Source organism: Trichechus manatus, unplaced genomic scaffold, assembly GCF_000243295.1.
Source record: "Trichechus manatus latirostris isolate Lorelei unplaced genomic scaffold, TriManLat1.0 scaffold00101, whole genome shotgun sequence".
NCBI lineage: Eukaryota > Metazoa > Chordata > Mammalia > Sirenia > Trichechidae > Trichechus > Trichechus manatus.
In genome coordinates, this window is record NW_004444037.1 from 8840933 (window position 1) to 8858259 (window position 17327).

The following is a 17327-nucleotide window of genomic DNA, read 5'->3' on the forward strand; positions in this document are numbered from 1 at the left end:
GATATCATGCTAGGTAAAGTAGAGGGTCAGTGAAAAAGAGGAAGACCCTCAATGAGATGGATTGACACAGTGGCTGCAACAATGGGCTCAAACATAGCAAGGATTGTGAGGATAGCACAGGACTGGGCAGTACTTAGTTCTGTTGTACATAGGGTCACTATGAGTCGGAACTGACTTGACAGCACCTAACAATAACTAAACAACAACAGGGGTTAATAAATTATATACAGTTTATACAAGTTTATAATCTTATGTAAGGAGCCCTGGTGGCACAACGGTTAAGCACTCAGCTGCTAACTGAAAGGTTGGTAGTTTAAACCCACCCGGTGGCTCCACAGAAAAAAGATTTGGCAATCTGCTCCTGTAGCGAGTACAGCCTAGAAAACCTTGTGGGGCAGTTCTACTCTGTCACATGGGGTCCATATGAGTCGACAATCAACTCGACGGCACCTAACAACAACGAAAATCTTATGTATATGTAATATGTATATGTTTTTACTGTTTATTATCATACTTATCAGGGCTGAGGCACAAATGTTATTTTGCAAAAAGATGTTCTAGACTCCTCTAAGTTAAAATAAGTCTGATTATTTGTTTTAACTAGCCATTTGCCATGCTGATTTATTTGCAAAGAACTTTATGATGATGTTATATATGTTATATGAAAGAACTTTATTATAATGACTGAACTACATGAGAGCAGGGTCCTGCCAGCTGCTTTGCCCTGCACACCCAACACTCAGCTGGCATGGGAGTGTCCATAAAGTTTTACGGAATGTACAATGTTTGTTGTATTTCAACATTGCTGCCAGTTGAGTCAGTATGATTATTTTCAAATAAAAAACAGAGACTTGGAGAGTAATTTACCCAGATCTGTGTAATGGGTCAGCAACAGCCTGAGGATGGAGAAGCACAGCTCATTCTTAGTCAGCTGAGCCTCAGTGCCCCATATGGTTTATGAATAATAAAACAGGTATAATAAAATCCCTACATACTGTTCTGCACATATTACCCTGTCGTTTTAATAATCTGTAAGAATGTAAGCTTTTGAGGTCAGGAAGCTTATTTTATATATCTTTTTATCACCCTAGCTCCTAGCACAGTGCTTTCAAATAGTAAAGGCACTAGTTAACTGTTAAAGAGCCCTGGTGGTGCAGCGGTTAAGCGCTTGGCTGCTACCCAAAGAGCTGGTGGTTCAGACACACCCAGTGGCTCCGAGGGTGAAAGACCTGGCCATCTGCTTCCGTAAATATTACAGCTAAGAAAACCTTATGGAGCAGTTCTGCTGTCACATGAGGTCACTAAACACAAACCAAAAACCAAACCCACTGCATTCGAGTCGATTCAGACTCACAGTGACCCTTATAGATAGAACTGCCTGATAGAGTTTCCAAGGCTGTAAATCTTCACGGAAGCAAACTGCTACATCTTTCTCTGGCGGAGTGGCTGGTGGGTTTGAACTACCGACCTTTCGGTTGGCAGCTGAGCGCTTAACCACTGCACCACTAAGTCTCCTGACATGGGATCACTAGGAGTTGAAAATCATCTCACAGCACCTAACAACAACTACAGTTAATTGTTCTATGAAGTGAACTGGATGTTGACTGTAACATGATTTTTTAGATCTCAAAGGAATTTTGGTGACCAAATACCACTTCCTCATTTTAATGATATGATACTTGAGGTCCAAAGGGGTTAAATGTGTAATCCAAGTCACTCAGCTGGTTAATAACAAAGCAGTAGTTCAACTCAAGTTTCCCAACTCCTCGTCCGGGTCTTTTCTCCTCACCATGCTGTTCAATATCAAAGTTTCAGATTTCAGAAATGTAGAAGCTACTCTCCCTTCACATTTGAAAATGATTATATAAATCTATTGCAAATTCTATACTTCATATTTGGAATATCACCTTCATTTTTTATGAAACTCAGTAACTAATTTTTTCAATATATAACACAATATTTCAATTTTTCTCATTGGTAGCATTCCCAAAGAACATGATTCCTATGGGAATGTTTACTGAGATAAGAATGTTACACTTCTGTGCATTTATATTCAAATCCCTGGAGAAAAAATTAATAATGGAGTGTCTTGAGACTGTTATGAGTGAAGCATTATTTGGAGATGCAGTCTTATGCCATTTCACTTCATCTAGTTACTACGTTAAGCTAGCATTAGAGCAAGCTACCTTGTGTCAACTATTTAATTGAAATTTTTCTATTTTATTATTTGTGCACTATTAATTTTAATCAGATATGTTTTGAAATAACTTAAGCCTAGATTAGGAGTCCCTGGGTGGCACAAATGATTAAGTGCTTGGCTACTAACTGAAAGGTTTGTGGTTCCAATTCACCCAGAGGTACCTTGGAAGAAAGTCCTGGCTATCTACTTCCAAAAGATCACAGCCATTGATAACCCTGTGGAGCACAGTTCTACTCTGAAACACCTGGGGTTGCCATGAGTTGCAACTGACTCCACATCAACTGGTTTTGGTTAAGCCTAGATTAGAATTTGATATGGAAAAGTCCAGTGAGAAGACCAGTAGAGCAAATTTAATCAAAATTTAAAACTTTCCCCCAATTGCACAAATTACAGTATAGCGTGCTTTTCCTACATGTGTTGAGGAGTAGGAGTGCAGAATGCAGAATGACATACTCTTCAAGACTGGAATTTGGTTGGGCCTGCTCAGACAAAGAGATAAATGTGCCCATGGTAAGATTCGAAGAGAATGAGAAAGAACACGGGCAGGGAGAAATTAATTTAGCTTTAGATTACAATGAAAGAGAGTATGTGGAACTCCACTAGTTACAAAAAGCCAGGCTAAGTGGGATTCCAAGATGTGGGTGAAATAAAAATTTTAAAAAAAGTAAATCCATCCTTAGTATGCAGGATAGTTTATTTTTCCAAACTTGTAACCAACTAGCAGTTTGCTGTCCCAGAGAGTAACAACTTAATTGAGTGCTTCCCATATATATGGTAGGCACTACTCTAATAGTGTTTTACTTTTTATAAATTATTCTAACTTCACAACGATCTGATGAGGTAGGTACTAGTATTATCCCCAATTTACAGATAAATTAACCGAGGCTTAGGGAGCTTCCGTAATTTGCCACCGAGCTAACAAGTGATAGTGCTCCTGAGTAGCCAAGCTCCTGTGCTATAATAGTCCCATGCTGGACTTCACTTCCTACTCTATTTAATCAAGTTAATATGTGTCCTACATACCTCAGAGGTTTATAAAGATACAAAAATATGGATGTGAATGTGCTTTTAAAAGATAAAGAATAAAACCAAGCCTCTTTCTAGAGTTGACAATCTAGCCATTCAAGCTGCCTTTGTAGATATATATTATGAAAAATATGAGTCAGATTATTTCCAGGTTACTACATGCTTCTTATCTATTTTATGTGTTTGACCTTATTTCAACAGCAGCTGTCTACTTCATGCTATATTCTTAATGAGAATATTTATCCAGAGTACCTAATGAGGGTCTGCTGAATGTAATAAATTCGCTACTCTAATGTATCACTGAGAGTGCAGTCTCCTTAGCTTTTCTGGAATTAACCTTTTAACCAAAGTGGCCTGTGTTATTGGGAACCAGCTTCATCTCTTAAGCTTTTAATTATTTAAGAATGTCATTGTAGCATATGTAGCTTTTCACACATGTATATAGAACAGTTTTGTAAATAGCCACTTACCAGTTGTTTTGAGGGTAATGAAAATGTTTTTTTCATTTTCAATACCTCTGTACAGTCAGGTCCCAATTATCAGGTTAAAGGAGAAAGCATAGATAAATGATATTTTCCTCATTGTCACCAATGAAGACAGCCTCTCCTCAAACTGGTGGTCATTAACAAGCTGAAAAGATAGCACCATTTGCCATCTATTGCTTTTTAGTATACTTTTTTCCATCCGCTTTCTTTTCCTCTGCAAGTCTTACACTAGGAGCCCTGGTGGTGCAGTGGTTAAGCTCTGGGCTGCTCACTCAAAGGTCAGAAGTTCGAACCCACCAGAGGCTCCATGAGAGAAAAGACCAGATGATCTGCTCCCGTAAAGATTACAGCCTAGGAAACCCTATGGGGCAGTTCAACTCTGTCATATAGTATCACAGTGAGTCAGAATTGACTCCACTGCACCTAACCACAACATCTTACACTAGAGGTCAGAAGACTGAATTTTGGAACACAAGCAAGTGACCTCTTTATAATCAGTCTGGGTAGCTTTATAGAATTGATAGGCTCCTGTCATGTGGGCCTATAGTGCACATTTAAGAGACTTCCATATTTTCACCAGCCTCATTGAGGCTATAATGTGTCCCCCAAAATTAAAAACGCTAACAGATGGAATTGAACACTTTTGACAGGAACTTTCAGGAGCCAACTCCCCAAAACTCTTAAGAGCACTTTGGTCATTTTTTTGGGAAGCAAACTTAGGCTTTCTGGAGCCACATAGCCTGAATTAAAATTTCATTGGTTTCACCACTTAAGAGGGCAAATTACTTCCTGTCTCTTTGCCTCAGTTTCCTCATGGGTAAGACTGAAATATTAGGACCTGCCTTGTAAGGATGATGTGAGGGTTAAATGAATGAGTGTAAGTAAAGCACTTGTAACACTGCCTGGCACCAGTGATGTCACTAGGGTTGGTGTCACCCAATGCGGTAATTCATGGTGTCACCCTCCCCATGGACCTTCTCCTGTACTAGACCATACAGAAATCTTTAGTAATGTTTTTTGTACTAACATTACTTGTAAATGTTAACATCTGTATATCACTCCTTCTTTTCCTTTAATTGGAAACCCTGGTGGTGTAGTGGTTAAGAGCTGTAGCTGCTAACCAAATGGTCAGCAGTTCGAATCCACCAAGCGTTCCTTGGAATCCCTATGGGGGAGTTCTCCTGTGTCCTATATGATTGCTATGTGTCGGAATTGACTCGACATCAACAGGTTTTTTTTTCCTTTAATTACTACTTCATTCTCAAAAAATTATTGGTATAGGTTCACAAATACTAATTACCACAATATTGTAGCTAAAACACCAGAAAATTTGACAAAATCAGCAACTATAAAAATACTGGAAGCATCAAAAACAGCAGCACGTAATTCGAAGATGAAACCATGTGATTCGAAGTGTCATTGTAATTGGGTAATAATGACAGCTCTGACTGGAGTGCATTAGAAGGTTCAAAAAGTAAATTAGCATAGAATTTTAGCCTTGTAGGTATATTGATATATGTAAGCTGGGCTTATGAAAAATGTTTTTGTTGTTATAACTAAATACAGGAATATTTTTATAGACAGACATTTTGGTGTCATCCCCTCTGACAGTATCACCTGGTGTGGTCCACACTCACAACATCCCCCTTGTGATGCCACTGCCTGGCACACGGTAACCAACAACAACCAACCCATTGCCATAGAGTTGATTCTAAGTCATGGTAATCCCATGTGTTTCAAAGTAAAACTGTGCTCCATAGGATTTTCAATGGCTGAGATCTTTCAGAAGTAGATTGCCAGATCTTTCTTCCAAGGAGACTGTGGGTGGATTAGAACTGGCAACCTTTTGGTTAGTTATTGTTGTTATTAGTTGCCCTTGAGTTAATTCCAACTCCTGGCAACTCAGTGTGTGCAGAGTAGAACTGTTCCATTGGGTTTTCAAAGCTATGACCTTGTGGAAGCAGATTTCCAGGCCTGTCTCGTGGGTGCCTCTGGGATTCTAACTGCCAACCTTTCAGTTAGTAACTGAGTGCTTAATCATTTGCACCACCAAAACTCAAAACCCAGCCCACTGCCATCAAGTCAATTGTGACTCATAACAACGCTGTAGGACAGAGTAGAACTGTCCCATAGGGTTTCCAAGGCTGTAATCTTTATGCGAGCAGACTGCTACATCTTTCTCCTGTGCAGCAGCTGGTGGCTTCGAACCGCCGACCTTTTGGTTAGCAGCCAAGCGCTTAACTGCTGCGCCACCAGGACTCCTTATTTGCACCACACCACATAGTTTATGCTCGATAAAGGTTAACTATTGTCGTCCTTGCTGTTGTGACACTGCATATGCATCACACTCTGGAATGAATCCTTTCCCATCACATCCAGTTTCTCACCCCAAATCTTTCTTTTTCTCTAAACTAGTCCCTGACTCCACAGTGACTGTATTTTTGTTCTTGGCTTCCTTCCTCCATTCTAGAGTTTATTGTGAAAATTAATTGAGTTAGGATACAAAAACAACCTTCATCGGACCATACCACCCATATGACTTAGCCTTGTTTTAAGCTGATATGTGAGGCTTTACACGTTTCCATCAAGAAAAAAATAAGAAAAAATTAAGTACCCAATTACAATGCTATATCACTCAAACTCTTTGAAAACTAGCTTGATAAAAATTAATACCTGGAGTTCAAAAGGATATAGGAAATTCCTGTGAATATAGAAGTTGTTGATACTGTTTTGTTAGCTGCCATAAAGTCAGCCCCGACTCATGGCAACCCCACGAACAGCAGAAGGAAACGTTGCCCAGTCCTGCACCATCCCCATGATCAATTGCTAATTGGATTGTTGTGATCCATAGGGTTTTCACTGACTGATTTTCAGAAGTAAATCACCAGGTCTTTCTTCCTAGTCTGTCTTAGTCTGGAAGCTCCACTGAAACCTGTTCAGCATCATAGTAACACGAAAGCCTCCACTCAACAGATGGGTGGTGGCTGCACATGAGGTGCATTGGCCGGGAATTGAACCCAGGTCTCCCTCATGGACAGCAAGAATTGTACCACTGAACCACAAGTGCACGCCTGAATATAGAAGATGGCATCCTAAACAAGTAAACAGATTGTAATAAATTATAAAGGATTCTATATGACTAGAGATATGTATCGTGTTCTATAATGAATATTTTTTCCTTATATGTACTTTTAAGAGATATAACCCTTCCCTGATTAAGAGCTCACTAACTGAAAGTTTGTCAGTTCAAACCCACCTAGAGGTACCTCAGAAGAAAGGCCTGGTGATCTGCTTCTGACAGGTCACAGCATTGAAAACGCTATGGAATGCAGTTCTACTGTGCAACACATGGAGTCACCATAAGTTGGTATCATCTTAACAGCAACTTGTTTTTTTAATTTTTTTTTTACCGTTCCCTGAGAGCCACAGTTATCAGTATAAAACATTCTTATCTGCCATACCAGAAACAAAGGTAAAATGCCTTTAAGGATTACACTTGGACCAGCCTGAATTAAGATTCACACCCTACCATTTACAGTCCTTGAACGAGGCATCAAACTTGCTGGGGCCTCAGTTTCTTCATCTGTGAAAATGAGGGTAATACCTTCAAAGGATGAATGAAGGTTAAATAAGATAAAACATGTAAAAAGCATTTATAAAAGTTGGAGAGGGAAGCAGGAATGAAGGTGTGAGCACCAATTCTGTGATGCTGAGGTTTCCTTGTGAAGCTAACACAACCTCATGAGGTAAGGTTGGCTAATTTTTCTTCTTGGAGGCTATTTCAAGTAAAAATGAGTTCATATTTTTAAATTTTTTAGAAAATCCTAGTTTCTTCCTTTTGAAGCAGCTATCTTAGGACTCTCTTAGAAAAACTAAGAATTTTCCAATTATATTGAGATTTCACCTCCGTGTTTCAATTTTAATTTCATTTAGCAATGACTTTTTTTGCCCTCTCCTAGATACAGAGAAAATTGTCTTTATTTTTTAAACTGTTTCTAACTTCCAAGATTTCTTGAAACATGACTGTTAGGGTAGCATTAATAAACCTTTTTTGCGAATCCTTTTCTCCAGCACAGCTATGATATGCTTAACCTGACTCTTTTCTTTTTACCCGATGCCCTTTGTTTCATGCAAGTCACACCTACCTAGGGAATTAACAGTATTTGAATAAAAATGTATTCATTCATTACCACATGTTCTTCTCTGAGTTGGGTAGTTTCACCTCACTCCCGCATCGAGCTAATCAAGACCTAATGAAGCTGCATTAAATTCGATCTCAGAAGGTATAATTTTCCAATTGAATCTAAACAATGTGCGACCTCTATGGTGACTTCCATAAATACAGCATAACTTCAGTTAGTCCAGCTAGCAGGGGATGGGCAGAAAGAATAACCATTTTACTTGGACAATGGCTTCTGTGTTTTGTCAGGCTCTTCATTTCTCCTCGCTATTCCTAGCCTGCCTCCATGAATACAATGGCTTTTTAACATCCTTCTCAGGGCAGTACTGGAGACCCCATCCATCTCCAGACATCGGTGGCTGCACCGTAGCCGAGCATCTCATTATCTCAAAGTGAAGCATTCTGGGAGAATGGAGAAGGCAGGCAGCAATAGGAATGGGGGAGGGAAAAAGAGGAAGGGAGCTATGAAAAATATATGTTCATTTCCTTGGTGATGATAATATGTTATGGATGTAATACCTTCTTGTTTTAGAAAGGAAGAAGATGTAGGATGTCGAAAACCCATGACTAAGCAGATTCTAGACCCTATTACTAGTTATAGCTGCCTTAACCCCCTTCCCCTCCCCAACACTCATACCTGAACTCACAGGAGCCATGTTGGTGGGAGGAAAGCAATGAACCAAACATTTAATAAAAAACTATGGTTCCAAAATAGAAAAAGAAACCAGACGCACACATACACAAACACATACCCAGCACTACCTTATCCATTTGAAAATTTTTTCTTCCAGTTAACCTGAATGCATGCACTACCTTAGCCAAAATAGATTAAAGCAATTGCCTGTAACATGTTAGAGGTCACAAACCCCTTTAAGAATCATTTAAAACGATGACTCCTTATCAAAGGCCTGAAACCCACCCATATCCACTTCAAAATCAAACCAAACCCATTGCCGTTGAATCGATTCCAACTCATGACAGCCCCATGTGTTACAGAGTAGAACTGCTCCATAGTTTTTTTTTTTTTTGGCTACCACCTTTAAGGAAGCAGATGGCCAGGCCTTTCTTTAGTTGCACCACTGAGTACATTTGAACCACCAACCTTTAGGTTAGTAGTCGAGTGCTCAACCATTTGTGACATCCAGGTACCTTATGTTCACTCCAAACCAAAAAGCAAACCCGCTGCTGTCAAGTTGATTCCAACTCATAGTGACCCTATAAGACAAAGTAGAACTGCCCCATAGGATTTCCAAGGCTGTAATCTTTACAGAAGCAGACTGCCACATCTTTTTCCTGTGAAACAGCTTGTGGGTTCAAATCACCGACCTTGTGGTTAGCAGCCAAGTGTTTTAACCACAGTGCCACCAGGACTCCTTATGTCCACCTCCCCAAACCAAACCCATTGCTGTTGAGTTGATTCTGACTCAGCTACCCTGTAGCTACCCTATAGTACCGTGTAGAACTGCCCCATAGGGTTTCCAAGGTTGTAATCTTTACGGAAGCAGACTGCCACATCTTTTCCCATGGAGCGGCTGGTGGGTTCGAACCAAAGACCTTTTGGTTAGCAACACAGCACTTAACCACAGCGCTACCAGGGCTTCTTATGCCTATCCCAACCCCCCCTAAATTAAGAATTTCTAGATTAGACATTCATTTCAGTTTATAAGTATTTCCTTTTTAAACTCAAGGGTCTTTAGGGAATAGTCAGTGGCTATCAGTAATTTTGTCAGTGGGAGATTAGTTTTAATCTGTTAGTTTGCCTCTGAAGTCTGGCTGACATCTGAGCCTGTGATCAAAATACAGGAATTTTGTTAGGGTGAGGTAAACTCTTTATGAACATTGAGCAGTGTGTAGAGGAGGGAAGGCTTAGTTCTAGAGGCATTTTCAGGGCAGTATATAAAGGTATTGGACACTGAACAAGAGATGAGAAGTGGTTTTTGGATAAGAGATGCCAAAAATAAACTTCATCTCTTTCCAAATTTTGCTGACCTTCAGTTCCAAACTGGGTTCTAGTCAAACTGCTTTTTCTGCAGCCACCCACACCCAGACTCTGGAGCCTACCCTGCCAGCAATATCACTTTGCCTTCTCTCTCATCTTGCTTCATCCCCTCAGCCCCTGACCTTCCTGAGCTCGCAAACAGCAGCTCCCACGGCCCTCTGGGAGTCCCAGATGTTCCTGCACCCACTCCCACAGGCTGGTCAGTTTATCCTGAAAGTCTGACTTTGAGCCTCCACCAAAAACCAAGCCAAACTAGTTGCTGTGGAGGTGATTCCAACTCATGGCAACCCCATGAATTCCAGAGTAATGATTTTTTTGGAAGTAAATCACCAGGCCTTTCTTCCAAGGTACCTCTGGGTGGAGTCAAACTATCAACCTTTTGGTTAGCATCAACGTGTTTGCACCAGCCAGGGACTCTTTGAGCTCCCACAGCTGCTTTCTTTTTATTCTTCAATCTCACAATCACATTTTCTGGCTTCGAAGCTCTAGTAACACAACCCTAGTCTTTCTAAATCTCCATTCATGTTTTATAACTTTACCTTTGAGAAACATATTTCAAATTCACAGACAATAGACTGGGGAATGTAAATATTGGCGAACACTTAAGTAGTGTGAATGTTGCACCAGGCGCTGTTCTAAGTGCTTTTATTACCTCATTCAATCCTCCCATTGATCCCAAGAGGTAAATACTTTTGTTAAATCCATTTTACAGGTAAGGAGACTAAGGCACAGATAGGTAAAGTAATTTGTCCAAGGTTGCACAGCTAGTAAGTGGTTGCCTTAGGCTGAGTTCTCTAGAGAAGCAAAACTGGTGAAGCATATACGTATAGAGAGGGAGAGAGATTTATCTCTAGGAAATGGCTCACGTGGTTGTAGAGGTTGGCAAGTCCCAAGTCTGTGGGTCAGGCATTAGGCTGGAGGCTTCTCCTGACTCGCCTGGCTGCAAAGGCTGATGAACCTAAGATTGGCAGGTCAGATGGCAGGCGGTTGGCTTACAGGCTATGGAGGCTGATGAATCCCGAGATCGGCAGGCATTACAGCAGGCCATTGGCTCAAATCCCAAGAACCAAAGGTCAGATGATGATGAGCCAGTTGCAGGATCCAGAGTAAGCAAGTGAGCTTTGCTAGAACGTCATATATACATATTGGATGCAGGCCACACACCCAAGGAAACTCCGCTTACAACTGATTGGCTGATCACATCAGGTCACATCATGGAAGATGACTACATCATTGCAAACCTGTTAAAACCAAACCTATTGCTGTCAAGTCAATTCTGACACATAGCGATCGTATAGGACAGAGTAGAGCTGCCTCGTAGGGTTTCCAAGGCTGTAATCTTTATGGGAGCAGACTGCCACATCTTTCTCCTGTGCAGCAGCTGGTGGGTTCAAACTGCCAACCTTTTGGTTAGCAGCCGAGCTCTCAACCACTGTACCATTAGGGCTCCACATCGTTACATAACTGCAAAACTACATCATTACATAACTGCCAAACCATTGAGAATTATGGCCCAGCCAAGTTGACACGTTAGAACTGGAAAAATTAAACCCAAATTTACTGGCTCCAAATCTGTACTCCTAATCACTGTGCTATGTTGCTTCTTTGCATAGCATTATACAGAGGGCTGCTTGTCCACCTCTGCCCCAAAACACATGCCAAGTCCTTTAATGTGCAAGTGGCACATATTTTTCTAGCACCAGGAGGCAGTCGTGCCTAGCATAGTCCTTGGGGGCCAGGACAAATCTGTGTTCTCTCTGCCTATCATTAGAGGCAACATGAAGCACAGTTTCCCCAATTCCAGGGTCTGGACCTTTATTCTCTTCCTTGTTAAATAGACCAGAAGGCTAGAATTTCGGGCTGCCTGTTGGGATATGGAACAGTAGGGCTCAAAGTAGCAGAAATTTGTTATAGGCAACATAGCTTTAAAGGACTGCCGTTGTTCGCTGGTCAAAACTGTACCACTTTCTCACATCCTCCCACTTCTCCTTCCAGAGCCTTCTCCTTCCAGCTCCCTGTTCCAGGTGGCCAGGGCTCCTCGTTGTGGTCCCTGGTAGATGGCCCCCTTAGACAGACTACTCCCATCTTCAGGACAAGACTCATCATTTGCAAGTGAAGGCAAACCTCACTCTTCCCTAACGTCTGTGATAGGCTGAAGAAGACTGACGTGAACTTGAAAAACATCCTTGAGGAGAGCCACAGAAGGATACCTTAAAGAATTGGAAGAGGAAGAGACAAGCACAGAGGTTATTGTATCTTAATGATCATGGGCAGGGCTTAGCATCAATCCTGTGGTAAGAGCCTCATGCCTTTTTAGCATCGTGAAACGAAGACACTTCTCTCTTACCGGCTTCTCTGAATTACTCTCCCCATACTGCAGTCCAGACTTCCCCTCCCGACCCCATTCCCCAACACACATACAAGGTATAGGCCCGAAAGTGATCAGCCTCATTCATACACCCTAGAGATGCTTGTATTCAGGACCTATTTTCGGTTAACTTGGCCTTATAAAAACTCACCTGTCCAATGTCTCATTCCCTCAGATCCTTGTGGATGACCAGCTTGCTGTTCTCTGATGAGCTAATTCAGGAGAAAATATAGATGAGTTAAAATATTACCCCTTACGAAGGCATTTACCTTAAAAAAAAATCCTAACAAAAAAGTAGCTCAACACTAACACTTAACATACATCCTCAAGCCAGCCTCCCACCTTTAAAAGTGTCCCCTCTCTCCTCTCCCCACACAGAACTCCTCCCTCAGCCTTTAAGACTCAGCTTAAAGCTCACCTCCTCCATTAAGCCTTCCTTGACTGAGGCTGTCCACACTCATGTCTTTCTCCACTTAACACCTACAGCACTAGAACAGAATTCAACAAGAGGAAATAGAAGCAGAACTAGAACCAGAACAAAAGGGAATAGAATGCTGGGGCTGGGTGATCTCAGAAGTGAGTTTGGCACATACCCTCATTTCACAGATGAGGAAATGAAGATACAGAAGTGACCAGCACACAGCAAGTCAGTGGCTGTTGTCAGGGCCATCTGGAGTTGTTTCTGCCCAACCTTCCCCCTCATTTCTTGGGAAAAGCCCCCTCTTCTTTTGGGAAACACTCACCCTACTATTCATCAAACAAAGCTCTGATAGGGGTTTTCAGTCAGTGAGCATGTGATCTCAGGTGGGCCAGTTAGCATTCTTCCCTGGAATTTTTGAAATCAAAATTTAAGAGAAGCAGCCTTCTCTGTCTGTGAGCCCAGGAGCAGCTAGCAATCATGGCTCCTACCTCATAGAAAAGGCCAGTCCAAGAGAAATGGATAAACAGGAACACTGGCTTGCTTGTTCATTCATTTATTCATGAAATGACCATTATTTATCAATGGCCATCTGTTATGGATTGAATTGTACCCCCAAAATTTGTATATCAACTTGGTTAGTCCATGAGTCCCAGTATTGTGTGATTGTCCATCCTTTTGTCATCTGATGTGATTTTCCTATATGTTGTAAATCCTACCTCTATGATGTTAATGAGGTGGGATTAGTGGCAGTAATGTTAATGAGGCAAGACTCAATCTATAAGATTAGGTTGTGTCTTAAATCAATCTCTTTTGAGATATAAAAGAGAAAAGTGAGCCAAAAGACATGGGGAACCTCATACAACCAAGAAAGTAGTGCTAGGAGCAGAGTGTGTCCTTTGGACTCGAGGTCCTTGCACTGAGAAGCTCCTAGACCAGGGGAAGATTGATGACAAGGACAGAGAGAGGACAGAGAGAGAAAGCATTCCCCTAGAGCTGGCTCCCTGAATTTAGACTTCTATCCTACTAGATTGTGGGAGAATAAACTTAGGTTTGTTAAAGCCATCCACTTGTGGTATTTCTGTTATAGCAGCACTAGATAACCAAGACACCATCTATGTGCCAGACACTGCTGGGCTCCAGGAATAAAACGTTGAGCAAAAACAGACCCAATCGCTGCCCTTGTGGAACTAATCAGCTTGCAGGGGAGGCATTATTTAAATAATAAATACATAATAAATATATATAATATTATATTAGGTATGGTATAATAAATAATAATAAAATATATTAATTCCTTAATTAACAACAAGCAAAGTAAAACTGCCATTTTGACAACTACAGTAAAATCAAGCTGGAACCTATGTAAGGTGGAAACCTATCAAGAAGGAATTCAAATATTTTCCACTAAAATGAGTGATAGAAGAGTGGTAAGACTGCACCCTGTTAAAGGTGGAAAACTTGTGAGACCTGTAAAAACGAGGCAATCCCATCAAGTTCTGGCTCTTGCAGTTTTCACTGTAGTTAGAAGGAAGTTTTTATGGATTGAATTGTAACCCCCCCCCAAGCAGAAATGTTGAAGCCCTAACCTCTAGTACCTGTGAACGTGACTTTGTTTGAAAATAGGGTCTTTGAAGATACTATCAGTTAACATAAAGTCATACTGGAGTTGGATGAGTCCTAATCCCTTCCAGGTGTTGTCTTATAAAAGAGGAGAATAGACAGGGAGAGCTGGAGGAAGAACCTCCATCTGATGATGGAGACAGACACAGCTACAAGCCAAGGAATCCCAGTGATTACCGGGAGCCACCAGAAGCTAGGAGAGAGGCATGGAACAATTTCTCTCTCAGAGCCCTCAGAAGGAACCTACACGGCCAATACCCTGATTTGGACTTCTAGCCTCCAGAACTGTGAGATAATAAATTTCTGTTCTTAAAAGCCACCCAGTTTATGATAGGAAATGAAGACAGAAAGGTATTGTATGCTTCTGAGAGCATACAATAGGGGATTTGGCTTAGCTGCCCTGCACAGTTGTTCAGTTTGTACACAAAGGAGCCCAGGCAAGGGGGCAACTGGGAGCTGAAATCCCACTTGTACTCTGCAAGCTGTACAAATCCTGGTTTGAAACTGTGTCCAGAGGAAGGGGCACCTTGTTCTTCATGCACTATCACTGTCCACCAAAGGGAGCACCTTTTTCTAATTTGCTCCAAAGGCTTGAATAGACCAGCCAGGACTCTGGGTGTGATCTAGGCAGAGAGACAGGAGATAGAGGAAGAGGAAGAAGCTTCCCTGAGGAGGTGACTGGAGGTGAATGATGAGTAGGAAGTAAACTAAGTGGGGAGAAAGAGCTTTCCAGACATAGGGACTAGCCTGTGCAATGACCTTGTCTTGATGGCCCTCTAGTCTTTGGTTCCAGTCACTCCTGAGACCTGGCCAAGCCCCTGTCCTTCCAGGGAATTGGCCTCATGACAATACACTCTCCTTTTGTAGTTCAAGTTAAGTTTTTGTAACCTGCAACCAGGAGAGTCCTGGCTTGCAGAGCAGAGCTGGTCCAGCTCTCCTACCTCCCAAGTCCAGTGGACCTCCAATATCTGTGGCAGGACCCACCACCCTTCCATGTGTTAGAAATCTCTACTCTGCATGGTCTCCTCACCTGGAAGTCTAGTTCCTTCAGAGCAGAAGATGTATAGTTGATGATCTAACATTATCTCCAGCACATAACAGAAACTCAGTAAACATTTCATGAATCAAGGGTTGACTGACTTTACTGGTGGTCATTTTGTCCACCTACCGGGTGAACTGGGGAAGTATTTGGAGACAGAGTGGCTTTTCTGTACCCCCTCATCACCCACCAGGTTCATCCGTAGTCTCCACTGGCCCTGAGCTTACACAGTCTCTACCTTATACTTATGTTAATAGAGGGCTCTGATTTGTCTAGAGTTTGGCTGTGGATAGCTAGAGGAGTTGGTTTCATAAGGAAAAGAGTCAGTGTCTTTTACTCTGTCTGTATATGCTGAGTCCCAGTGGGCTGACTTTAAGATGAAGCTTTTCTCAGATCTGAAAGTCTATAGCTGAATGTTAAAGATGGCTTTCACCACTTAATATCCATTAGAGCTTTGTCTAAGGGTGTCTGGCAACTTGAAATCCTACATAGTTTTGTCAGCCAGGAACAGTCTGCTTTCCCATTGGTCTTTGTATTTTTCCCAGATTAAGGGCAATTACTCCTCTGGGCATTTCCTTCCCCTCCAACTTCAGGGCCTGAAGAATTTCAGCTTCATGTTACTCTCATGCTGCTGCTGCTGCCACTTGCTACTAGTTTTGTTTAAAAAGCTGGTATTTGAGGTTTTGAGAGACTCACTTCTCCTTTTAATAAGCCAGACTCCATTGGCCTGAGACCCAGCCTGTCCTTTGGAGGCTGCTCAATAAGCCAACATTTGGGAAGAGGAATCATAGAGTCGGGGTGCTTTTCTTTTCAGTATCTTGGGATCCAAGAGTTTCAACAGACTCTGCCATTCTTTTCTCAATTCCTGAGACAACAGTGGAAACACAGAGATGAGATATCCATCAGATCTTGTCCATGCTTTCTTCAGCAAGACTCCAGAATCAGCAAGTCTATTGAAAGCAAGTGGTGAGGGTGCAAAAAGCTTACACACCCAGATTTTGGAATAAAGCAACCAGCGGTTGAACATCAGCTCTTCTACTCACCATAGGATACATTATTTGACCTCTCTGTGAATCAGTTTCTTTATCTTTAGAATGGGTACAACAACACCATCTACCTCACAAGAGAGCCGTGAGGACTAAGTCAGATAATGTATATGTGGAAGAAAGAATAATAAAACCAAAACCAAAACCAAACACATTGCCACTGAGTTAATTCTGACTCATAGCGACCCTATAGGACACAGTAGAACTAACCTATAGTCTCAGAGGAGCGACTGGTGGATTTGAACTCCCGCCATTTTGGTTAGCAGCCGAGCTCTTAACCACTGTGCCACCAGGGCTCCAGACAGAATAATGCCCCCCAAAATAATGATGTCTTAATCCTCAGGACCTGTGAATATGTTACTTTACATGGCAAAAGGGACTTTGCCAATATGATTAAAAATTTGAGATGGAGAGATTATCCTGGATTACCCAGGTGGACCCAGTGTAATCACAAGGGTCCCTATAAGTGAAAGAGGGAGGCAGGAGAATCTGAGTGAGAGAAGGAGGTGTGACAAGGTTGGAGTGAAACAGTTGCTGGCTTTGAAGATGGAAGGTGACCACAAACCGAGGAATGCAGGCAGCCTCTAGAAGCTGGAAAAGTCAAGGAAAGGGATTTCCCCTAGAGCCTCCAGAAGGAATGCAACCCTGATGATGCCTTGATTTCAGCCCCATGAGGCCCTTTTGAACTTCTGACCTCCAGAACTGCAGGATAATGAATTTGTGTTGTTTTAAGCCACTAAATTTGTGGTAATTTGGTACAGCAGCAGAAGGAAACTAATACAGTATGTAAACACTTCCCCCACTGCCTGGTAAACATTCCATAAATCGCTGTGGCTGTGATTTTTTATTTTTGTTTCCTGTAGTCAGAACTCTTTTGTTGTAAATGGCAGAAATTCATCCAATGTAGGTTAGGCAACAAAGTTGGGATGGGTGGAGCGGGGGG

General features: G+C 41.7%; 1 long non-coding RNA gene across 1 annotated transcript; it reads right to left on the reverse strand.

Annotated features, from left to right (window-relative positions):
- Positions 1-12028: 12028 nt before the first annotated feature.
- Positions 12029-12746, reverse strand: LOC111821731 (uncharacterized). The gene is made up of 3 exons (XR_002825073.1): positions 12677-12746; positions 12410-12470; positions 12029-12100 (listed from the first exon to the last, which is right to left on the reverse strand). It is a non-coding gene; the product is annotated as an uncharacterized LOC111821731 (long non-coding RNA).
- Positions 12747-17327: the final 4581 nt, after the last annotated feature.